The sequence below is a fragment of the Rousettus aegyptiacus genome, unplaced genomic scaffold (genome assembly GCF_014176215.1).
Source record: "Rousettus aegyptiacus isolate mRouAeg1 unplaced genomic scaffold, mRouAeg1.p scaffold_m13_p_9, whole genome shotgun sequence".
NCBI lineage: Eukaryota > Metazoa > Chordata > Mammalia > Chiroptera > Pteropodidae > Rousettus > Rousettus aegyptiacus.
Window position 1 is genome coordinate 14770038 of NW_023416312.1, and position 27166 is coordinate 14797203.

Sequence of the window (27166 nt, forward strand, 5' to 3'; positions counted from 1 at the left end):
TGTTCTCATCCTGATTTTTCTTTGCAGTTATGGGAATAAATATCTCTCTGAATTCTCAGAGCTTCAGCATAATTGATCTGGGACTAAGAGAATATAACATCTTTTTCTGTACATTGTTGATATGTAAACACAAAGATTCTTTCCACAGTTATATATTAAAGTCATCTCTATGTGCCTAACATAGTGCTAAATCTCCTATAGATATGGAAGAATGTGACTATTATATAATCACTGTTCTTGTATTTGTGAATGCTGTGTATCACTTTCTCAGGGAAGTTTCTATTTGCATTTGCTTACTAACATGGAAATCAGTTAAAAGAAACTGGCAAGTATATAGAAGGTAGCAACATTGTTTTAAGAATGATGCAAATATTATTGAAAAAACTTGCATTTATTTCTTTATGTACTACTGATACATATATTCAAATTTAACTTCATGAAAATTTCAGGGAATAACGCTCTAAATATCAGAAGAAGCACTCTTCTTAACAGATATGGCTTACATCAGCAAGCCTTGATAGTGAAAGTGCCAGCCCAGCCGATCCTGATTGACCAAATTAGAATCCCATTTAGCATGCAGTTATAATGCATAGGAGATCATGGTACTCTAATAAATTCCTAAACATATTCATGTCCTGCATCAAAATGAGGGGCTGCCCAAGTCAAATATAGAAGTATATACCTAAACAAGTGGAATGTCACTGCTTGTCATGTTTTTATTCAGCGCTCCATTTCTATACAGCAGCAGCCAGTGTGGTGTCTGCTACAAAGTTCGAGGACTTGACATGCCACCAATTAGCCAAGAGAACTTGGGAAGACCCCTTAAACTCCCTTGTTACCATAGTAATTTATGAGAAGAGAGGCTTGTACTAAATATTTTCTTATGTTCTTAACGAATAACAAGTTGGTTAGTACTAGCTAATAGTAAGGAAAATTATAACCCTGTCCTGTGATGAATATATAGGAGTATAGTGATTCAGATAAAGGTTATATACAGAAAACATCCTAAGAATTTTTTTTAGGAACAATAGACAAAAATTATATGAAAACCAAGAAAGTTAGTGGTAAAATCTTCTAAGGTAGTACTTATGTCTTCAGAGAGAAAGAGAGAGACCAGACAGACTCATCTTATTGGGAAACAGGTAGCCAAGCAACTACTTGAAAAGCCACCAAAGGGAGCCTTCTTCAAAGGGATGGGCACATCGCTGAGATAATCCCTGCTTTAGCGTTTGACAGGCTTGCATCTCAGCACTTGCTTCTGTTTGAGCTATTATGTGCTGACTTCATCATGGGAACACTGAAATTGGGGCATGGCTACACATTTCATTACCAATGCTGCTCTCCTGAGCCATGGGAAAATAATATTTTTTAAAAAAATATGTACCTGCCAATTTAATAAAAAGGGGTATGCAATAGATAATCAAGTTGTCATTAGATTATTTATAGAACAATATTACCTTTGAATGAATAGAGGTACAATTTTTATCAATGAAAGAAAACTAACTTAACTGTTAAAATAGTTTAACAACCAGTGAGAGAGCTTGTGAGGTTCAGGATAACTAAATAGTCGCATTTTATAGAAATGACTGGACCTAGGTTCTAAAATTAAGATATCTCCTTTGGAAAATATGCAATTTAACAAAAGAATTGGGCTATCTTCTTCAGTGTACGACTTTTAAATCGATAGAATGTTATTTTAGGATATTCATACATGACAATTTTTACTTTTGTATTAGTTTAACAAACACCTAGGGAGTCCCAACAGTTAAGTTTATAAAATTAAAAGAAAAACAGAGAATGATGGCTTATTTTCATATTGAGCACTTTATCTGGTGTTCTGATGAAAGCCAGTGACCATTTATTTTTTCAATGAGCATATATTGAGATTCCACTTAAATTAAAGTGATACACAGATAAATAAGGACAGTACACTTGAGAAGCCTAACATTAGTAGTGAAATAATAGAATTCTATTAGAGTATACTAATAGACTTGTAATATAATTTTAAAATGAAAATATCTATTAAATGTAACATAACTGTATAACATACCTATATGCATAATGTTGCATTCTATAGAACTTGAACATTTCAGAATTAATCTAGATAAGCTGGATGTGCTTTGCTCAGTTGTGCAAAAGGGTGAAATTACAAGTGAGCAGCTGGGAATTGTGTATATTAAAAGAATTATAGCAGTAGTAGTTAGGATGATGATGATGAAGAAGAGGAAGAATAGAAGAAGAAGAAGAAGGAGAAGGAGGAAGGAGGAAGAAGAAATAAGGAAGAGGAGGAGGAGGAGGAAGAGGAAGAAGAAGAAGAAGAAGAAGAAGAAGAAGAAGAGGAGGAGGAGGAGGAGGAGGAGGAGGAGGAGGAGAAGAAGGAGGAGGAGGAGGAAGGAAAAAACAATATTAGCTGACACTAAAATTAGCTAACACTAATGTCTGGCCTACTGCGTGTCAGACATCTCTCTAAAATTTTTTGTATGTATGAACTATTTCTCGCAAAAATGGAAATATGTACTATTATCAGTTTAGTTCTCCAGTTAGGGAAATTCAGGGCAGAACAGTTAGTCCGCCCGAGTCACACAGTCAGTAAGTGTATGGTTGTTGTTAAAATCAGGGTATATGCATGGAATTGAATGTCAGTGTTCCAGAGAAAGACTTAGAAGCATTGATGGTTTACATCACTCAAATATCTACAGTGACCAAACAGAAATATGTGTATATAGTATGGTGCATAACAAGGGAGGGTGGACGATATGGCAAACTGGAGAGGATAGATGATAAACTGGAGAACTTATAGCCCATCTACATGTGGCAAGTAAACTCCAGCTGACTGTGGCCCTCCAGCAGTGCTACCCCAATGTTATAACATCATCCAAGTTTGTAAGAATCTGAAATCTGGATTCATAGGTGAAACCTCCAGATTATTAAGTATTTGGAAATTGAAACCTCTAAATATCAAATAATTGGGAATTGATTAAATTTTTTAAAGATATAATGTTAGTCGGGCTCCAGAAAAAACATCAGTCACTGGGCCCAATGCAGCCTGGTAACCACCAGTGCACTATTCCATCATTCTACAGAGGCATTTACTGACTTTCCCAAGTTTCTCGTAGTCTGAGCACAGAACAAAATACACAATAGTTAAGAGTCACTCTTACTCTATATTAGTATTTTTAATTGCTTAGTGAGTTGATTTTCATGCTAAAATATTTAAGCACAAAGACAGGAGCGAGTAAAAATCAAAGTTCAGCAACATATTTGTAGTTTGTTCCTTGAGATTTTACGCTCTGACTTTGTGAGCATTTCTGAGTTTACTCTGATTAACTCTCCTGGACTCTGGGTGACTCAGTTCATGTCACTTACACAAGATTATGAAGGTCCTTAGAAAAAAAAGAAAAATATTATTTCCAAAGAATAAGTTATGAAGCCCTGTTAGATACACATATGACAATATTAAGTCTTTTTTATTTGGGAATCTCAAGGTAGAATTGGGTTCATATTTCTGATAAAGTCAAATGTCATGCAATGTCTCAACAAAGACTTGACACATATACCAGGTGTTTTTTCGTGTGCTGTCTTGCCCACTTTCGTCTTCCTTCCTCTTTTTCTTTCTTTCTCCCTTTTATCCTCACCCAATTTGCTCAAATTCTGTGTTTTCTGGGTTCTTAATACTGTTATTTGTGATCTCTAATCCAGTCATAACTTGATTGTTTTGATATCAGGTGCTACTTTACAAAATAAGGGACTGAAATTATAAAAACAGTTGACAAGATACAAATTACCCTGGGAAGAGTGATGGTGAAGTCTTGATATGCTACCATACCATTTGAAGAATACTTAAATAACCTAGGGAAAGAAAGAATATTTAGGGGAAATATGATGGCTGTTCTGAAATATTCAGAATGTCAGCAATGAAACAACTCTAGCGTTTAGCTTGTTTGAAAGGTAGACTTGAAAATATGAAAGCTATGGGAAGTAGATTTTAGTTTAATAAATGAAATATGTGTCCATAAAGAGTGCTACCTAAACAGTAGTGTATACCCCAGAAGTAGTGGAGAGTGGTATGAAGTTCCTGAATTGTCAGGGAAAATTGGCCTCTAAACATGTGCTCCTGCTCAAGAAAAGCTATTAATATAAAGTAATGCTATTATCAAAGATGATTTCTAGGCTATTACAGAAGAAACCATTTTATCTAAACTAACTATAAATATTAAAACAGATTACATCACAAATCAACATCATAGATACCCAGGATTTGTTGCTATATAAAAGTATGAATACTTTTGTCAGATTGAATTTGCTTTTTCAATATATTGACCAACAAATGATTGAGTAAACAAACCGATACACCAGATCAGCGTTCCCCTACCTTTTTGGCACCAGGGACTGGTGCTCCTATGAGAATCTAATGCCTGATGATCTGAGGCGGAACTAAGGCAGTGATGCTTGCACTGAGGAGAGGCTGCAAGTACAGATGAAGCTTTGCTTACTCGCCCACTGCTCACCTACTGCTGTGTGGCACAGTTCCTAACAGATCCCAGTCGGCAGCCCCGGGGGTTGGGCAACCCTGGTCTGGAGAAAAATGTAAGAAAACATAAAATATTTCTATAATGTTTCCCCTTCAGTATATATGTTTTCACATTATAAATTGGTCAGTTACATCTGATGGTTTTATTTTTAAGTTCAAAAAGTCTTCATAGCACTTTCTCCTTGCATCGATCTTCCATAAAGCTATTAAAATGAATGCACATTATGTCTGCTTTTCAACACTCTATATATAGTAATATTGTCCAAAATGTATTGGCCTCGTTATTGTAACCAATGTTATCAAAAGGCTATGGCAATTTTGTAGGAAAATCAGACAATTTAAGATAACTCAAGAAAAAAAATGTCTTTTTTAAATTTTAAATTACGTGGGGAATGTTCAATCATATATATGCTTTCACTATACAAGTCTGGCTTGGGGTATATTACAAAGTGACCAAAAAGTAAATATCAATATTTAAGTGCAGTTTTTTTACAACTTTACATTAAGAAAATACCAGGCTATTGAAGGAAATTATAATTGTCTTCAGAAGCAGAATCTAAGTAACTACCAAATAACACATATTTCTTTGCAAATGAAATAAAGATAATTCCCTAAACAATTACATTTATTGTAACAAGCAATTGTAGAATATCTTTATGAATAATACCATAGACTGCATTGTAACCTGTTTTTTTTTTTTTGTGGCCCAGAAAATTTTAGTCACTACTATTATTCTTTATAGACTTCAGCATGTCATGCTTCAGTGTTCACCAGTTGTCAGGGAAAAATATTTGTACCCTGGAGAAAATCGGATCAGTGTTACCTATAAGCAAATTGATATTGATGCCTTTTGTCCTAAAAGTGCACCTGCATTTTATTAATGTTCTTATTTGGATCATTTTGTTTTAACTGGTTATTTTTTCAGGTTATTCTGCATGGGATGGGAGCAGTAAAGAGGGAAGCAGAGGAAAGGGTAGAAAAACAGGTAGGCAGTTAGTCATAAAGTTATTATTCAAACATGTAATTTAAATTTGAAATCTTTTTTTTGTAGGTTGTTCATGGTCATCATTAGTTTTTCTACTGAAGGTAGATAAATATGAATATGTATATATACGTATGAGGGGCAGCTTCTTTCTGCTTTTCTGTATTTCCTGTTTTTCCTTAAGTCGATAGTGAACTGCTGTGCTGGAAAATGAGGAGAAACCCATATAGTTCAGTTTCGCATGTTCTAAACAAATTGTGTGGCTTTGTTTTCTGAGATTTTTTTTTTTTTTACTTATTTCATCCCAGGAGGATGGAAGCTTTTGTATTGTTTAAGTTTTGAGGCTAGGTGTCAACCAGTCACTATGAAAGTACAATTGTTATTAAGCGGCTTATATTTGATCTCGACTCTACTGCATTCTATAACATTTGAGGTACATACCTAAGGTTCCTTATTGCTTAGTTTTTTTTCCTGCATCTATTTTAGCTCTTACTGTTTAGTAAATACCTCCTACTAATTAGGCCACTAGATGGTTTGAAAGAAGATTGACTTAAAGCTGGTTTGAAAGCTTAAAAGAAATAGGTAGATTTGTTAAAAATATTTTTTTAATTCCATAAATTCTTATCATATTTTTTTTTGCTCATCCACCACTACCTTAGACTATTGGAAAACTCCACCTCCCCCCCCCCACAAAATTATACTCTTAAGAAGAAAGCAATTCAAGTAGGAGAAACCCGTAAATATTATAAAGCTTAAAACTAAGAGGAAAACTTTTCCATTTAATTAATGAGAATACAACCCTTTAAAGGTTTGATGACTTTTTAAACTTACTTATATAATCTGATTTTATATGTAAGGAGGAAAAAAAGATATTTTGTTTTTATTAAAGTAAAAATGACCAAAAATATTGACCATACATTTGCTATCAAAAATAACTACATTTAATTCAACAGAAAGGGGTTTTGAGCCTGAATGGTCTGCAGCATTATAGAATTGGCTGCCGTTCTGTCAGAAAACTGGCTGTTGAAAGCCAAAACTCTCTTGTATATCTAGTACAAAGATTGTACTTAGGGTTTAAATAAAATGAAAAGAATAAAGTAGAAAATTAGAATATGTTAAAGGTTGAAAGATTTGATCCTGTGACTTTTACATAACTCAGGAAGGAAATAACCCAGTTCCTCTCTACTTTTAGTGGAAAAGCAACTCAAATTCATAGAGACTGAGAACTTTCTCTACAAGTGATTTCAAACGATTTATAAAAAAGATGTTGGAGAAATTCGCAGAGACCTGGATAATGTTGGAAAATCTGGCATTCAAGGCAGGACAGAGCTGCCTGATGCAACAATGCCATCTATTGGCTTCTAAGGAATGGCACTGACCACAGCTTATTTAGAATGTCAGTAAAGGGGAGAGTTCAGCAGTTTGGAACAGGTAAATAGAAGCTTATTAAAGGAACAGATGCTATTTGCCACGTGCTTTACTCTTGAATGCAGACTGATACGTGATGCACATACTATACACATGTAAACATAATGCATGTAAATATGCTCATATACATCATCAACACCCTTCTACTTTGTGCTAGATGATGAGCTTTTCTTATATATTTTCACAGTAGTTGGGTTTTCTCTACCTATGGACAAATAGGTGTCATACAGGAGGGTTTGTTTTACCAGAACAGACAGCACTCTCTTTTTTTCAGTATGTTAATTATGTCTTACTTCCTCACCTCTCCTAATCCCAGTGGTTCTGTGATTGCCAGGCAGACTTAGAATAGGAAAAGCATAAAGAACAGGACTCTTCTCAGTTGAGCTGAAGCAATTCTACATCTAGATATTATAACCCATAGTGTGAAAGATTAATTTTGGCTGCTTCGAAGCAAGAATAAAACATTTGATTGTGTCTGTCTTAGTTTCTTTGTTTACTTTTAAAGAATATTAAAAGATGTGTCCTATAAAATTAGTTGCAAAAGTTTGTGATCATTTTGAAAGATAGAATAGATTATTAAATAAACACATGCCTTGTATTTATGTACGATTCAGAAAATATACAGGAAGCATGTATATTATTTTGAATAATATGAGTATTAAGGGGCTCAGAAGTGTAATAACTCAAAAACAATTAACATTTCAAATTTGTCCACCTAAAATGGAGCTAAAACCTAATGAAGTAATTAGCTTCCACTGCTTTTGTTTTTGAATATTGAGTGAGGGCAAAAGAATAAGATCTTGACATGCAGGAAATTGGTATCCATTTTTTTCCTAGATTTCCTCAAAGATTGTAAAAAAATATATACAAAGTAATTGATTCAAAGAATTCTTGTGTTACATATAATTTATGTTAATAGTTGCGCATTCGTAATACAGTTTTTGAATAGTCATTGCAGATAAAAAAATTTGTGTCAAAAAAGTAACATTTTTATTTTACTAACATCCTTCCCCTTCGCTTTTATTAATTTTATCACTTGCTTTATATCTTGAGGGTTCTAGGCGGCACTTCCAAATTACAAAGTATAATTATTTCTATGCGACATAAGTATTTATTTGAGGATAGTAAAGACCAAGTCTTCTCATCTAAAACATTTACACTAATAAGACTCTATGCAAACAAACATGCTGTTTGAATACCATGGCTCATTTGAAAGAAGAATTAAATTATAAATTAAGAACCTATTATATTGTTTTCACTTCCTGAGGAAAAATATAAGATTGTACATTGTTTTCCAAACTTACGTTTGCCCCAGCCTGTCTATATCTGGCATGTATATAAATGCTTTATATACTAAATATCTTTCTTTAAATTGACTCTCAATTTGTTTTTTAAAAACTATATTTTTAAAATATATTTTAAAAAGAAAGTTTATAATACTTTTATAAATGAAGATCTAGACTTTCCATAAATAGTAGGTTATCATTTAAATTTTTAAAAATTATAATGTTGTATTAATTAATATAATAAGTAAAGCATTATTACATCTAATTGATTTACCAAAAGTGAAATAACCTTTTCAAGAAGAAAAATCGAACTATATTTCATCAGCCAGTAATAATGGCATATCTGGTTTAATTCATGTTAAAGTAAGGTTCTTAGTCAATGGGAAGTTTCCATTTTTTAGTTCTAATGTTTAGTAATAGTGAGAATCACAACTTGAAGATGTAAGTTTTAGGAAAGGGTAACATTTAAGTAGTTTTTCTGGTAGCGTTGGGCACTAAGATTAATCCTAAACATGTCGTAAGTGACTTTCGTTCAACAAACCTTTGTGTCAAGCCTTTCTGTTAAGAAAACATTTGAAGAGCATCTGCTTTTGTGAAGAATCTAAATCATTGTTGTCATGTTGCTTACAAAATCATTTTAACAGTCATATCAAATTGTTTAACCATCTCTTCATACTGTACATAGTATCTTCAGTTCTTCAAATGATTTTATAGTCAGGTCAATTAGGTAACCTTGGTTATCAATAATAATTAGGAGACTACGGCCACGGCACCCTGAACAAGCCCGATCCCATCTGATCTCGGAAGCTAGGCAGGGTCAGGCCTGGTTAGTACTTGGATGGGAGACCACCCAGGAAGACCCCTGTGCTGTAGGCATAAAAATAAATAGATAGATAGATAGATAGATAGATAGATAAATAAATAAATAAATAAATAAATAAAGGTTTGTGAATTGACAAGATCTTTGCAATCCGCGAGGTCAACCAAGGGTTGCCTTGCCTAAAAAATAAATAATAATAATAATTGGAAGATTAAATATATAAATGTTAGAGAGATATGTTCTCAGGATGCTGGCTGGGATAATGCAGAATGATCCCCTTCTATAAAGGAACATTTATGATGTGTCAGGCACTGTCCTAAATGTGTTGTGTCAGTTATAATCTCATTCAACCCACACTATAGCCTTTCTAGGTGGGTACTACTATTCCTCCCATTTTGTAGTTAACGACCTGAGTGTCAGATAGGTGGAGTGAGTTGACTGAAGTCTCTTAGCTAAACTCCCTGTGTTGGTGAGCATTGACAAGATATTACATGCTACAGCTCTGCCTCATGTCCAAAGGCTCCAGGCTTGGCCTGTGGGTCCTCCTCAAAACCAGAATTCCAGCTAGCCCCGCCCCGAGGGATCTTTTCCAAAGTTTCCTGCCTATCCCTTCCCTGAAAACCCGGTGGCAAGGAGTCTGATCCAAGTTGTATAAGAATGATCAGGAGGAGCCAGGGAAAAAAAAGAATGGCAGTCTTTCTCTAATTCTTGATTGATTCCTATTCCACTTGGTCTAGTCTTCCACTTCAACTCACCCACAGAACCTAAGAACCTACACTTTAGTCCGGATAACTGAAAATTATTTTTGTGCCATGAGCACACATACCCGCTTCAGGGACACTGACCAGTAAAACCAGTTCCAAATTTACAAATCTACTGGGATGTGTTTGATTTCTTATAAATACAGCTATTTTATTTATGTGTGTGTGTCTATATGTCCATTTTAAAATATGATAAAAATGAGTTCTCTAGAAATCTTAAATATGTAATGCATTTCTGAAAATTGCAATGAATGTCTGTTCATTTGACATAGCATTGTGGCATTCCTGAGTGGTTTCTTAACTGTCTTAGTTCACAACTTCTTGGTTTTCTTTTATATTTTAATATATTTTTTTGTTTTACTTAATGGAAATGCCTATTTCAGAAGTTTTAGAAAATATGCCTAACATAAAATAGAAAATAAATAAAATCACTATTAATCTCACTGCTGAGAGATAATTACTTTTAAGATTTTTTTTGTGTGTGTATCTCTTTCTCCATTTACATTGATTTTTAATTTTAATTAAATAAGAACTCCATTTCTTTTTTATGGTTTTTGCTTTAAGAGAGTAATTTTCCTTACCTTAGTTGAGAATATCATATTCATTTCTCTGAAAGTTTTTATTTTTTATAGATCATGTTATTTTTAGAATAAGCGAAATAGTCTTGCTTCCCCAAGAAGTTATGGAAATCATATATTTTAACAAAATATGATGCTATTTTCCATGCGAAGAACTTAAATGTTTTATTTCTTTGTCCTTGCAGACTTGTTTATCTTTCCTCTTCTAAATTTTAGGAGGCTGCTGCTTTTTCTTTTCTTGCTAGGCTGCTCTTGTTAACAGCTAGAGTCACACTAAGAAAGGCGATTCTCACCATGTCAGTCATTTCTTCCAGAAGATAGTCTTTGCAAATGCAGAAGCCCTCTCTTAGTAATTTTGCTTTGGTGTAATTCAGTGATTTTCAATACTGGCTGAATAACTGAATCACTAGATGTTTAGCATTTTGAAGAGAACAAATGTTTAAGCTACACTTCAACCACAGTTTACAAGATAGTCTCAATGCTTCATGGTTGTGAAGCCCATGACTGAACCAGTTTCCCTAATCCACATCATTTCAAAGTATCTGGCACATGGTAGGCTCAGTAAATATGTATGTTTTAAATGAATGGAATTCTGGCAAGATTTACCAATGTAAACCATGGGTAGGAAGCAGCACATAGAGCTTTGTTATTTGGTGACCCTAATCATTTGTATAGAAAAAAATACACATATTGCTTACAATTTTCTCAAAGAATAATGGTTCCCTCCCAAAAGGATTGTTTTTATACTCTGAGCTTCTAGATGTAACTTGAATTCATGACAATACTGCACTTGCCATTTCTTTTAGTGTCTTTTGAGAAACCTGCCTGGAGGTGAGAACTTAAGTGTTATGTTCTGTATTTTTACGAGCAGTTTTTGTTTTGTTTATAATGGCAATACAACTAATATCCAAAAATCCCGGACATATCTGATGAAAATTTGGTTGTCGAGTTGACGAGTAAATGCCTCAAGCGCTTTTTTTGTACCACTTTGAAATGGAATTGATTGATTGATAAACACAAACTTTAATTATCTTACATTGAAAGTGGTATCAACACTCTTTGAATTTGTAATTCCCTTTGATCATCACCATGAACATTTTTTAGGATTCACTTGAAAAATATTTAACTCTTTGAAACTAGAATGCCAATGTCTATTAATATACTGCTCAGTGCAATACTTTACCCCAAAAAAACAAAACAGTTCTGTGGTTGTTTTATCTAATTGTGCCCTGGCAAGGTTTTTTTTAATTAAAAATTAACAGAAATTTTCATTAACAGAAAATTTAATGAAACACCTTCAAATATGGCTGTATTCTTACAATCCAACTGCTTATTTAAGTCTTCTCCCAGAAGGGGAATATTGGTGTAGCCAGGGCAGCTATAAAATTATTCTATGTATATTAATGTAAATATATATTATAGATAAGGCAACCCCAAAAGAATTTAATTTCTTTTTGTGATTTTTCCCCCAAATACTTTAAAGTTTCTGGGGGCAAATGCCTGTAATATAAGGACAATTGCCAATTATAAAAAGCATTGTTCTGATGGAAACCCAGAGAATTCAGCCACTGTGGTTTTTTCTTGTGCTTACTCGATGACATTTGAACAAAATGTTTCTTAATAATTTATTAAGATGCCAATATTCAATTCAAAATACCCCTGCTCTCAAAATATTTCCTTGAAGAAAATAAATGACTTAAAAAAATCATGTAAGCAATGTATGTAATGTGTGTATATAAATATATAGCAAGTATGTATGTAATATAGATTAATATATATGTATTATAGATTGTAATAGGTAATATATATGAAGATTTTCAAGGTGTTTGGGTAAAAGAAATGAATGAAGCACACCTTTACATGAGCTGAAGGGCTAAGATATTTCAGTCTTTACCTTCAAAAGCATTTGCTCATCTCAGATCTATTTGAGATCATTGAGAGACCATGTAGAAAAGCGTGACATGGTGACAAAGACTCAACTCTAATATTGGTTCTGCCAAAAAAAAAAAAAGAAATGATAGGGCACACCCTTTCATTCCATGATTTCTATGTCAGAAGGGATCAGTATAACATAAATATTAAACAACTCATTTAAACTATAAACTTTGTCAATAAGCTCATCTTTAAGTGTAACTTTGATATGTTAATTTATTCAATCAGAATGTCAGTAATATACTCTGTAACTTACACCTAAGACTGAGAAAGCACTGGAACACCCACACTTTGACTATTTTTTCACTTTCACTAATTATCATAGATATGCCATGGGAAGCTGCTTTGCCTGCCGAAGATTATGTTGTTGCTTTTACATCCACTTTGACTGTTCTTTCATAAGGTTATCATAAACACATAGGATCATTAGATGGACTCTGGGAACTAAAAGGAAGGTTTCTCACTCCTATACTCTAATAAATGTAAACAGATTAGAGTGCCTTAAATACATGCACAAAATAAGGTCTCTTTTCCAAAACCGCAGAAGAGGCACTGAAGCCTTCCCACTTAGGAACAAGAGGGAAAATCTGTTATTAAGGCCATTTGTTCATATTCCCAGGGAATCCAAGGAGTTGTTTAAACTTTCAGTCCCTCATGCATTTTCATCAAATATGAATATGAACTGGGCCTCCTAGTAGGTAAGACCAGTTATTCCCATATTTCTCCTCTGCTCGTCTGTACTTTATTGGGTACTCAGTTCCAGGACAGTTTCATCCACATCGAAAATCACTTGATTTGAGGTAAACATCCTATTACACAGTACTGAGAGGCTGAGTCTACAAGTTATTGTACAGCTTAACATACACACACTTTGGCTCATCTCTGTAAAGATCGAATGGCTTTTGAACTTATGACTTGCAGAAATAGTGTCAACAAAAGCACTTTCACCAAAAGACTGCACATATCACAACTGGTTTTTTTTCAGCCATTTTCATTATTTTTTTAATCTCTACTGATTATGCACCATCTCTTACACGCAGATGCCTTTGAACTGATTAGATGTGGTGAACTTTATCATGTACTTTACTCAAACCTGACCATAGACTCAGCAAACTTACTAGATACGAATGGCCTAGATTTAAATGACCTTGCTGATTGTGAGCAGAGTTGCTGTGTTCTTGCTCTGGGATATAACTATGTATGGATTTATAAAAGTTTGTCAAATGGAAGTCGAAACCTCTATATCCAATTTTCTAGAAAGGATACTAATTTTCTGGTTAATTATAGTCTGTTAAAAAGGCTTAAAAGATGTAATGAAACTTTAAAATTGTCCAACTAGTACTTAATGAGGAGCTTATCATCTCTGGGTATGAGTTAAGTGTACAGTTCCTCATTCTTTCCCTTCTTTCTGTGTCCTCTATGCTCTGTTTTCTCTTTTGCATGAACCTCTGCCTGGTTCCCTTGAATCCAGCTAGACATCCACATTCCATACCCTTACCACCTCTCTACCTTTTCTTGCTCTTCTCCTTTTTCTTCTGTATTGCATTTTCCACTTTCATCCTGTGTCCCCTACATTTTTTCTTGGTGCTATAGTTCAAACATATATTTTTAGTAGTTATCCTAGTTACCTTAGGTATGAATTCATCACTTTTAAAGTGTTATAATGTACCATCACTTAAAAAAATTTATGACTTTAGCATGATTATCTCGAGGTCCATCCATGTTGTTGCAAATGGCAACATTTCATCTCTTCTTATGACTGAGTAATATTCCACTGTATCACAATATTCCAATGTACCACAGCTTCTTTAGGAGGTAGGGGAGGAAGCAGTAGGTAGATGGTTAAGGGGGGTCAAATATAGGGGGAGGGGTGGATGAAGTGGGTAAAGGGGATCAAATATATGGTAGATGAAGGAAACTGGACTTTGGGTGGTAAACACACAATAGAATATATAGATGTCAAATTATAATGTAAATCTGAAAATTATATATTTATATTAACCAATGTTATCCCAATAAACTTAATTTAAAAAAATCATGGCCAAGTTTCATATTAAAGGCTTGTTACTCAAAAAAAAATCTCACTATATAGTTGACCTCCTTTAACCCATCTACCACCCCACTTGCTCCCCCTCCACTACCCTCTGGTAATCACTAGTCTATAGTCCATGTCCATGAGTCTCTGTTTGTTTGTCCTGTTCATTTGTTGCTTTTAGGTTTATATCCCACATATAAGTGATATCATGTGATTTTCAACTTATTTCACTTAGCATGGTTATCTCGAGGTCCATCCATGTTGTTGCAAATGGCAGTATTTCATCTCTTCTTATGGCTGAGTAATATTCCATTGTATATATGTATCATAGCTTTTTTATCCAATGTCACCAAAATTTTTTTTTAAATAAATAAATAAAGGTTTGTGGACCAGCAGCTTAGACATCACCTGGGGACTTGTTAGAAATGTACAACCTCCGACCCTTCTCCAGACCTTGAATCAGAATCTGCTATTCAACAGGATCCCCAAGTCATTGGAATGCACTTGAAATTTTGAGAAGCACTGTGGTAGAATACATTTTTCATGTACTAAAGTCGTATTAAAAAAAGATTTACAAAATAGCGTTAGTTATTTGTAATTTAAAGTGGAAAAAAGGCTAAACAAGTTTAGTTTAGTTTTTCTTTTACAACGAAAGCTTTGTAAGGACAGAGATATTCTTATATATTTAATAATGTTCTTCAAACTTTAACATATTATAGTATTAGTTGTTATTCTAGGAAGATTTTTAATCAATAAATATTTAAAACATTAAAATTTGTCATATGTATACAAACTTAGGGAACAGGTAAAAACTAAGCTTATATCTTTCAAAGTCTGCAGGCCATAAATTTGTTTATGTTTGGGTGATAAAACAGTATTTTTGACTATTAATAATTGTATTATAGGTAATGATTGTAAAAGGCTTAAAATTTGACAAGCAGCTTGAAAAACACTTTATGGAAGCTAGCTTATTTAGTACTTATGATGAAATTACTATATAGCAAAGTTCTAATTCTCATTTTCAAAAGAAGAACTTGAAGCCAATTTTATAGGTTAATCATCGGCAGAGCTCAGATATAAACCAAAGTCCATCTGATGCACCAACTTCAGATCGTCAACTTGATGTTATACTGCCTCCCTTAGTTGATAAGGCATGATTTGGTTCATCAGTTAAACTATCAAAAATAAATTATAATAGCAGCAAATTATAGACATTTGTAAAGTTTTCAGAATGAAAGGTTGGTATTCTTTCAGTAATCACAGTAGAATCTATTATCCCTCTTTCTTTTAGTCTTTTTACATTAGACAGTATCCCCCCCTAACTTCTAAAATCTTTAAAACATTTTACTCATGTGTTATTAATATATTTTATTTTAGAACTTTCTAAATATTTGTGTATTGGTTTCTCTCCTTCCTAGTCTAACATGGTAGCTAAACTCTTACTTCTGGAGTCTAACTCTCTGAATTCTCATCAGGCTGCAGGAACTACAAGAAACGTGACTTCATATATATTAGTCTTCTCTGATTCAAAGTCCTCATATTTAAAATGGGGATATAAAAGAGCATCTATCTCACAGTGTTGTTTTGAGGTTTACACTGGGTAATTTATATAAGTTGCTTACCACATCACCATACAAAAATTAAACATAATAAATAGTATATATTACTATTAGATTTTCATGTCTCGAGAGTAGAGATTTTGTCATATTCATCCTTGCATATACTACTTCTGGTATATGATGGGTAGTTCTGGGAATGTGCTTAGCTGTAAGCATCAGAAAAACCATTAGTAGCTTAAACAGATAAAGGTATATTTTTCTCATATAAAAAAAATGCAGAAGCAGGCATTTGAGCATTGCTGTGCCAGTAAGAATTCATGTTTCTTCTGTCTTTCTGTACTGTCATTTTTTAGTTTGTGGATTTTATCCTCATGCACACAGAAGTATTGCAGTGAGCCAGATATTGTGTTCACATTCCAGAACGATGGGGAAAAAGGACAAAAGAAGAAATGAAAAGGCTGGGGCTGATAGTGGGAAATGATGCTAGCTAAGTCTATCCATGTTAAAAATCGTTTTCTATCAAAAAGATTCCCACTTGCATCTTCTTGGTAAGAAATTGGATATGTAGCTACCCTTAGCTGCAAGAATGTCTAGGAAGGTAAATAGTTTAGCTTTCTAGCCTCTATATAAAGAAACACAACGTAGAAGAATGTCCTGTATGCCTTTGGGGTAACTGGTGCAAAATATCCACTGTAGTACTTATTAGTCAATCATTCAGTGAACCAAAAAAAAAGTCAGCATGAGACCCTTTAAATAGAATACATCAAGTTTTTTAATATAAAATGAAATCCATATATATTTAAATATGATGATTCCCTTTATCCAGTATTTCGCCACTAAAGTGTTTGAAGTAAGGAATGAAACTTTACACAGATAATTTATTTTGGCAGTGTTGTCATGGTGACCAGAAAAAAATTGTCCCTAGAACAGACCCTGAAAAAAACTGCTCTTAGCAAATACTCAGAGGTGTTTCTGCTGCTATAGATAATCACAAGAGTTGCCAGAAATTAAAATGTGCAAAGGATAAATAGAAATCTTTCTCCTTTGTGGTGTTGGAAAGACCTTGCTTTTTTATTAACTTCCATAGTCTTGTCATCACATTTTGTAGCTTCTCTTTGCAATGTATCTGTGACAGCTCAGTTATCACTTTTTTCATCTCAGTAGCCACTCAAACTTTTGTCAGTTGTGGATGTGTGATCTCAGGAAATTCTTACCTGGCCTCTTCGTCTCTGCCAGTCATCCTCCATATCATCCATTTATAACGCTGCTGTATGCTTCCTACCCCAGTCTTGGTTATCTTTTGTAGATTTTTTTTTAAATCTTGAAAGCCATCAACAAACTGTACCCAATACAGGTGATCTCACTGTTCTTCCCCTTTCCATGCCCTGGTAGCAGCCTCACATTTATGAAAACCCTCTCTTTTCTATCTCCCCTCCAAAGGTCTCTTTATTCTACTTTTAAAGAGATACCCTTGACCTAGAATGTGTTTCATTGATGCAAGAGGACCTGAACTAATCACACTCCATGTTAAATTTTTTTGTCCCTTCTTTCTCTTTTGTCAGTGTATCTTTATCGATTCCTTAATTCATTCACTGCTTTGCTAGCATATACTTGTTGAACATCAAGTGCATGTCAGACCTTCTGGTAAATATAGGATTTATAGAAATTTATGGAACTTAGGGTGGGTTCTCAAAGAGGTTACAGTCTATTGGGGAAGAATGATTTTACATGACTATTAAGATAGTCTTTAGTTTTTTGGAAGGCTTGAGCTGTAGTTGATCAGTGCCCTCAGTTTTCCTTCCTACCACCAGCTTCCCCTACCTCTTAGAAGTGACTGTTCCATGAAGCCAAATGCATCCTGATAGATAACATCTCTTCCCCTGCAAATATATACACACATTGATATGAAAATTTCTTAACAGCAAGGAGGATTCATTCTACTTCTGTCATTTGGTATTATATTCTTCTATCACAAGCACACAATGGGATCCTAATAAAAATTAGATTTTCTAAAATATTCTGAGAAAATAATCTGAAAAAAAATGAATTGGAGTGAGATAATAAACTATTTTCTTGACTTGTAAGAAAATAACAAAATATCATATGATGTGATTCAGTGAAGATTTATATAAATATATCTTTCTAAACTTCAGAAATTAAAAATAATAGACATAAGAATCTTTCCCTGTATATGTATGTATGTATGTAGGTAGGTAGGTAGTATGATGTTGTTAAACTACTTGGTAGCAGACTAGAAGGTTGAGCATAATCTAAGTAGAGAGAAAAGATTCTTATTTCTATTTCTGTATTTTTCCAGCATACCATAATGTTCTTCAAAATCTATCAAAAGTTATAAATAAGTATCTATTGATATTTTCTACTTATACAGAATTTTATTATTTTATATTTATTTGCTTCTTTTGCAACATCGTATCTTTGATTTTTTTTTTATTCGACACACAGAGTTGCCTATGTTTTTTCCTCACTGAAAGGTGTTAGTTTAAAAAGATAGTATTCAGTATCTTAGTTCATGGTCAAGTACACATAAAGAGTACCTCCTTTTTTCACTTTTGGGTGAAAACTGAATGTTCATGATATGTTCTTTTATGTGAATGTCTAGTTATTCAAGTCGAACTCAAAATGAATTTTTTTCATCTTATTTTAGAGTAAGTAGTTTTTTTGTTCCATAGTAAGGTAGTCTTTTTCATTGATCTGTAATATTTCCTAAGAAATTAGAACCTTTGCAAGTGTTTGAATCTGCAATTATTATTCATTCTCTGTTGGCTCAAGGATCTTACTCATTGGAATTACAAAACCCTTTCTCTTATTGCTGAAAGCATTTAATGTATGCAAACTTACCATTTGGCTTGAGAGCATTTTTTAAAAATAAACTTTTCGAGTTGGAATGTTCTTATTGAATTCAAGCTTTTATGATGCTGTTTGATTTGGCATATGTTCCTTGTGATATCTGCCTTGAAAACACTTTGCATTTGAGAGACTTTCCCTGCTTTATTGGGACATTGCAGCTCAATTTATAGTTATCAGTAGAAAAAAAAAAAGCATTTCCATCCCAAAGAGGTTTCAGTAGGATTTAGCAGTTCATACTTAAAAAAGAACAGCAGCAACCTTGAACCTTTGCCCACTTTTTTTTTAAAACAAAGAAACATTACAAGATTCTCTTTCTTTTTTAAGGACTTGCAAAAGGAGGGTTCTTCCTAGTTTATATAAGAATGTAGTGGTCTTCAAGAAACTTTTCTGTATTAGCTAATGTACTTACACTCAGAATCTGACTGAATTTATTCAGTGTTACCTTTAATGCTAAAATGTTGTCCATTGATTGCATACTTGGATCTTTCACAGAAAACATGTTATCAGGATGCATTTGGCTTCGTAGAATAGTCAGTTCTTCGAGGTTTAGACTGGGTAAATAGTAACTATAAGCATTTAGCATGTCTTTAGATAATCATAGGTAAAAGAAACCTGAAGGTAAGTATTTCCATGGTTACAGAGGTACACATAAGTGGACACAGCTCCCTGATTCTTCACAAATGGAACACACCAGAGAAAATAGCATGTAACTCAAGAAAAAAATATTACCAGGCCCCCAGAAACCCACTTTTTGCTCTGTTGTAGTCCTTACCTCCCAAAGGCAACCACTGTTCAGACTTCTGACAGCATAGGTTATTTTTCCCATTTTCGTACTTTTTATAAATGGGATCATACATAATGTAATTTTTTTGTGTCTAGCTTCTTTTGTTCAACATCATGCTTGTGAGATTTACCCAGGTTGTTGCTTGTAATTGAAGATTGTACGCATTACTGTATAATGTTAGTGTGGGAAATATGCTGTAAGTTTTACTCTACTGTTTGAGTAGTTTCCAGTTTTAGGTATTATTAATGATATTACTGCCAGCATTCACTATATGAACATTTAGTATATGTCTTTAAATAAAGATAGGTACATACTTCTATTCGATATATAAGACAGGAATTACAGTTATAAGGAATACATGTTGACTTTACATAGATTCAGCCAGTTTCCCAGAAGAAAACTTTCCCTTCCTTGTGAGGATCATATTTTGAATTTTGTAAATATATTTCTCAATCATCAGGAAAACATAATATTGTAAACTAAAATAATCCTTCAATGAATTGCATTTAAGTCAAAACGAAGATGAGAAAACTGGGAGATGGGAAGAGTATATTTATATTAGTTCATAAAAGAGCATATCCAAAAAGGAGAATATTGTACCTTGAGTGTATTAAAGAGTTAAAAATGAGAAAGCCAGGTTTTTGAAAAGTAACCTATTTTTTTTCCCCTTTTAAAGAATGTGATAGGTCATTGAGGGTAAAATAAATCCTTGTCACTTCAGAAAGTGTACCTGCTTTTTTTTTTTTTTAGAAAATAAAATCTACCTATAATACATGAAGATTGAACTTAGAGTAGACAATGGGTGATAACTCCAGCCACCCAAACACTGTTTTTTTCTAAAATAATTTTCCTAACATGAAGTTAAATCATTAACTTTAAATATTTGTGGGTATATTCAAGTTTCCTATATTTCACTTTTTAGTAATATTGAATTATTTTAGGACATCTGGTCTTGTAAGAAACATCAAAGATTTTGATATAGTTTTTCATAGATTTTGAATGAAGTAATTTCATACTGTGTGTAGAGGAACAGAGCAGCCTGTCTCTTGCATATTAACCTTTCTGGTGCTGTGGGAGGTGTTTACTTTGAGTACAAAGTGCCAATTTGTACTTACATTGATTTAGTTAATTTTTTTTTAATTTTAGTTGATATTCTTTTAGTTTCTCACTGTCAAAAAATCTCCTTCATTGTCATTTTAAGTGAGAAAATTGTATTTTGAAATGTTGGCTTAAAGAAAACCGCAGTTCAGTTTGTTTTGATGAGAATGAAAAATAATTTCTAATATTAGACTGAAAAGAGATATAACAAAGTTTTACTGGAGGATCTTTGGCTTTTTATCCTTTTAAGGTTTCATGGAACTGTTATACGACTATACCATTTTGTCTAAGATGGTCCTTTAAACAACTTTCTAAGCCTCAAGGAATGTATCTTAGGCATTGTACTCTTCAGCTGTATTCTTTTGTTTAAAAAAGCCTTCAGTAAAATTCTTTAAATTCGAATTTAGGCCTGAACAACAAGGAAAGTACTTAATGTTACTGCCTTTCTTTATGTGATGATTAACTCCTCTTATGCTCTCCTTTATATTAGTGAGCCATTTTCTTCAATTCTTTTCTAAAATGTGGTTAAAGAATAATGTGACATAAATCTTGTCTGTATGCTCTGATTTTTAAAGAGTCTTTATTTTTACTTTTGTTAGTTCAAATATAGAAACTATCTCTTCCATTCCCCTCTCCTCAATTAGCTGCCAATGGCTTGGAACTTAACGATTTTACCTCATGTGATTCTATTTGTTTGTAATCCTATATTCAACATTGTACTGAAGTCTGTTAAACATTGATAAGCCGGTTTTTATGCAGCAGGTCCTTAGAGAGCATTGCACTAAAATGCTGTAAAGACTGGATTAGGTTTAGGTATTGTAAGGTGGTTTTGAGACATTTTCCCAGTGTCTGTTCTTCCAAAGGTGCCAAATCAACTTGGCCTTGATTTAATATTGCTAAAATTCTAATGCTGAGATGACTGGAGCTTCGCATACTTCAAAACAAGTTTTTCTAGGGGGTGACTTAACAAATAGTTTCTCTCTCTCTCTCTCTCTCTCTCTCTCTCTCTGTTTAATTCTGAGGAATGCAGTGCACACATGGGACATTCTTGTGTAGTTGCTGTAAGACACAGTTCTTTGGCAAAATCTTAATTTTTTTTTTCATTGCTATTCCCATTATACTTTCTTCTGTAAATCTTGCTGGGATTCTAATGGCCTCATGTAATAATATTTTTATTTAGTTAGGTGAGTGGTACTGTGTTTATTTTCTTCTGAGTTATACAGAATTAAAATCGTTTTGCATTCCAAAGATAACCAGGATTAACGTTTGAGAATATATCTTTCCCATGCATATTTTCTATAAATAGATATATGGTTTGAATATTAAAATGATATGGTGTTTTACAGGTTCTTTTATAACTTGCATAAAATTTTTTTATTATTTAATGTTTCATATACACAAAGAATATATTCATATTTTATGTATAAAGAATAATTAAATGAATATCCCTGTAACTACCACCTGGCTTGCAGAATTGTACTAATACTTTGAAGCCCATGTGTCTCCATGAATGTTAATTCCTTCCCTCTCTTGGAAAAGTAATTTCTGTTCTCAATTTTATATCTATTGTTATATTCCTTTTAAAAATATTGTTTTAGTACGTACATATGTATTTGCAAATAGTTTATGTGTGTTTTCTATATAATTGTTATAATGCATGTACTCTTTTCTGACTCATAATTCAACATTTTCTCTTGGGTTCCTCCACACTGGCAAGTACAGCTGTGGTTATATTGTTTTTGACTGCTATTTATATTCTGTGATATAAACATGCAACACTTTTTATTTAGGCTCTTTTTGATGGGAAGTGGCTTGATTTCATGTTTTGTTCTAATAAACAATGCTTCTATGAAAATCATTGTGTATTTTTCCTGATGGACAAGAGCAAGAACTTTTTCAGAGTCAGTGACTAGGAATGAGATCGACAGGTCATCATATATGTGTAGTCAGTCAAACTTCAAGATGATGGAATATTCTTTTATAAAACGGTCCACAACTCTAAAACCATCAGTGTGTAAAAGTTGACACATTTCTACACTTCTGTCAACCCTTAGGATTGTCTAAAGCCTTAAGAAAATGCTGTCTTATTTAAGTTCCCTGATTAATAGTGATGCTGAATATCTTTTTAGGTTTATCACTCCTGCCTTCTTTTCTGTCAGGTAACTGGCTCTTCTTCATATTCTGTGTAAGAGTTTTTTGTCAACTTTGCTTTGATAAATATCTTCTCCCTGTTTGTAGGTTGTATTTTTACCTAATTCATGGTGTATTTTGAATTTAGAAACTCCTAATTCGAATGTAGTCAAATTTATTAATCTTTTCCTTATGGTTTGTACTTGAATCATGTTTAAAGAATTCTTCCCTACTATAAGATCATATAAATGTTCTCCAATATTTTTTAACAAAAGTGATTAAAAATTTTCTTTTTATTATTAAATCTATAGTCCACAAGGAGTTCAGTATTTGAATGGTGTGCGAGTGCAATTTGATTTCTTTTTTTTCCCAGTACAAATAGTCAGTTATCCTAGCACCTTATCTTGAATAGTATAGTCTTTCTTCACTGAATTACAGTAACTATACATGCCTCATATCAAATGTTTTAGAACAAAGCCAGCTGCTATAAAAAATAATCTCCCAAATTTTAATGGCCTAATAAGTACAATGTGACTATTTTGGGTCAATGCTTTACTCCACTTGATTATTCAAAGACCCAGGCTCCTTCCCTCTTACATTATAGTATCCGCTAGGGCATTATAGTTGTCTGCATCCGGCTGGCGGATGGAGGAAGAAAGAGTAGAGAAGGCATGCCAATTTCATAAATACCTTGGTCAGAAAATGATCATATCACAACTCATATTTCTTTGGCAAAAACTAGTCACTTAGTCCTATGTAGATGGAAAGTATTCTGGGAAACATTGTTCTCTGATGGACATAGCTTCCCTGAGGCATCTCTACTTTATGGAAAAGTATGAATTTTGTAATTTTCTGCTAGTTATCTCAGCTACATCAAGTCTCTTGTATGCTTTGGTCTCTTTCTGTCTGATAGGGTAAGTCTCTCCACCTTGTTGATCTTCCATTGTGTCTTAGCTATTATATTTGTCCCTTTGTCAAGTATTACAAAGAAAGTTGGCTATTTTAATTGGAAAGCATTAAATCTACAGATCAGTCTGAAAAGAATCAATATATTTACATAATGAGTCTATTTATCCATTAGCAATTTGTCTCTCTATTTACTTCCACAGGCTTTTAAATGTTTTTCAATATCCTTTATAATCTATTCAAAAAAGTTTTACATAATTTTCTTTTCTTGTCTAATTGATTAGAAGTGGTGATAGATACCCTTGATTTGCTTCCGATTTTAATCTTGTATTTTAATTTTTTAAATTTTTAATTACAGTTGACATACAATATTAGTTTCAGGTATACAACATAGTGATTAGACATTTATAAAACTTATGAAGTGATCACCTTGATAAATGTAGTACCCTTCTGACACCATACATAGTTATTACTATATTAATGACTATATTCCCTATGTTATACTTTACATCCTAATGAGTTTTTTTAACTATCGATTTATACTTCTTAATTCCTTCTCCATTCTCACCAATTCCCTCCACCCTCCTCCCATCTGGCAACCGTCAAAATGTCCTCTGTATCTGTGAGTTTCTTTCTTTCTTGTTCATTTATTTTGTTCTGTAGATTCTACATGTGAATGATACCATGTGGCATTTGTCTTTCTCTGACTTAGTCTACTCAGCACAATACCCTTTAGGTCTATCCATAGTATTGCTGATGACAAAATTCTGTTCGTTTTTATAGCTGAGTAATATTCCATTGTATATATGCACCAAGTCTTCTTTATCTGTTCATCCATTGATAGATATCCAGATTGCCTCCATATCTTGGCCATTGTAAATAATGTTGCAATGAACATAGGGACTCACATGTACCTTTAAAGTAGTTTTGGATTTCTTTGGCTATTTATTTTAGAGAGAATTATTTTGACATTTCATCATTAAATATAATGTTTGCTATAGATTGTTGTTTATAATGCATTGCACCTATTGTAATATATTTCAGGATTCTGTTTGTCTATATTTTGTTTAGAATTTTCCATCTACATTCACAAGTAAAATTGGCCCATGGTTTTTTCTTCTTATACCATCCTATTTACTTTTGGTATTAAGATTATACTGGATTCATTTTGGGGTTATTTTACCATTTTCTGTTTTCTAAAAAAGTTACTTTAAGTTTGGAATCATGTATTTTTCAAAAGTATGGTAGAATTTACCGATAAAACTATTTGAGCTGTTCTCCTGCCACAGGAGATATTTTAACTACGCATTTTGTTTCTTTAATGGTTAAGGAACTCTTCAGGTTTTTTTTTTCCTCCTCAAGTCAGTTTTTATAACTTCTTAGTTTCAAGAAATTTGTTAAATGTAGTTCAGCTTTCAAATTTATGGACACACTTTCTTAATATCTTTTAAAATCTTTTTGTGAATATATGTGTCCATCTTCCTTTTATTTGTATTTTCTATCTTTGTGTCCTGATCAATTTTCCATGTACTTTTAAAATTTGAAAGTCTTGGCTATTTTGATATTTTCAATTAATTTTTGTTTTTATTTTCACACACTTTTTCTTCTTTATTAGATTTATTTATTTTTTCTGCTTATGATGTATATTTAGGTTAGTTTTTTTTCTGTAAATATTAACAATCTAAAAGTTCTTCAAAGTACCTCAAGTACTGTGTTCATTTAAGTATATTTAAATTTGCATTGTGATTTCATCTTTTACCAATGAATTATATAGAATCGTGTTTTTAAATTTTCAAATGTTTTTTCTAGTTCTTTTTATTTCCGTCTAATTTGATTATATGACATCAAAGTTTTGAAATTTTCTGAGATTCGCTTTATTGCACAGTACATAGTAACTTTCTGCGATTATTTCATATGAGCTTAAGAAGAATGTATTGCAACACATTTGGGAATTTGGTTTTTATGTTTTCATTAAATCAGGCTTGTTCATCAGGTTGACGGGATCTTCCGTATTTGTGTGTTGAAATCTCCCACAAAGCTCATGGATTTGAACATTTGTCCTATAATTCATTCAGGCTCTTTTTTTCTTTATGTATGGAGACTGTTTTAAGAAACTAATTTGAAGTTTAGAATAGTTTAATTCAGCTGGAACATTGATCCTTTTATTATTATGTAGTGACCTTTTTACTGCTAATAATACATTTTAGTTTAAAATACCTTTTGTCTAATACATTATAAATAGTTATACATTATGTAGGTTTTTTGGTTTTGCGTTTTCTTGGCATATCTTCCTCTTTTTTTTTCTTTTTTATCTTTAAGCCTTCTGTTCCTTGTGTCTAGGTGTGTTTTTCTCTGTCTCGTTAAACAGTATATTGCTAGGTTTAAAAATATGTGTACCTAGATAGGTAGATATCCTGTTTGACCATGTTTGTCATTCAACTGGAGAGAATATTAGTTCACTCATATTCTCATATATATGTTTCATTATTACTTTTATACTTGAATTTACTTGTAGCATAATATTTTCTGTTATGGATTTCCTCTGTCTTTGTTCTCCCTCCCCCCCGCCTGCCTCCTTTTTACTGCCCTCATTTGAATTGACTTTTATATTATTATTGTAATTTTCCATCTTACATTTTGGAATTTATGTACTCTTTCTGTTATTAGTGGTTACCTTTAAAATTTTACTATGAGTTATTTCAGAAACTAAAAAAATAACCAATTGTTTAATTTTTTTCCTCCTAAATAAAGAACCTTTATGATTATTTGCCTTTTATCTTACCTGTTCTCATTATCTAGTTTTTAGTTCTATTTTATGTACATCAGTCTTCAATTTTGGATATTATAACTAAAGGTTTACATGACAAATTTAGTTCAGATTTACTCACATGTTTACCACACTCTTTGTGTACCATTTCTAGAAGGCTTAGATAAGTGTTGAGATTTTATCTAGTAGGAAGGGGGGGAGTTATGGCATGTTTGATCTGAGGAAAGACATGATCGAAATGATACTTTAGTGAGACTAATCTTGTCCAGTAAAAAAAAAGAATGGATGGAGCTGAAGTTGAAAATAGAAACACAAATTAAAGGCTATTTCTACAATCCAGCCATTTGAAAGAATGATCTCAACTAGTAGGGTGGTTAAGGAGAAAGGGAGTAATAATTAGAAATTAAAGTCACTGTGAAACAATACATAGAATTAATAACTGGTTTGATATGAAGTGTTGAAGAAAACAAAATGATGATGAGGTTTTTGAACCCAGATTATTAAAAGGTTAGCAGAAATATTAGGAAGTTGGAAAGTCAGGGAGAAGAGCTGCTTTGAGGTAAAAGAAAGCAGTGCCTGTGGCACGTATAAGTGATATATTCAGCATGGAGTTCCAAATACAACAGAGTACTTGGGAGAGAAATTAAGACTGGAGAAACAGACATTATAGAATTAAATATATACAGGTAGTAAATGTAGGA

The 27166-nt window shown here is 32.8% G+C and overlaps 1 protein-coding gene and 1 pseudogene across 6 annotated transcripts in view; both read left to right on the forward strand.

Moving 5' to 3' along the window:
• The window catches only part of IL1RAPL1 (interleukin 1 receptor accessory protein like 1), a 1213847-nt gene that overhangs the window by 450184 nt on the left and 736497 nt on the right, over positions 1 to 27166 (forward strand). The window lies entirely within an intron of this gene.
• LOC118607906 lies at positions 8984 to 9103 on the forward strand (annotated as a pseudogene).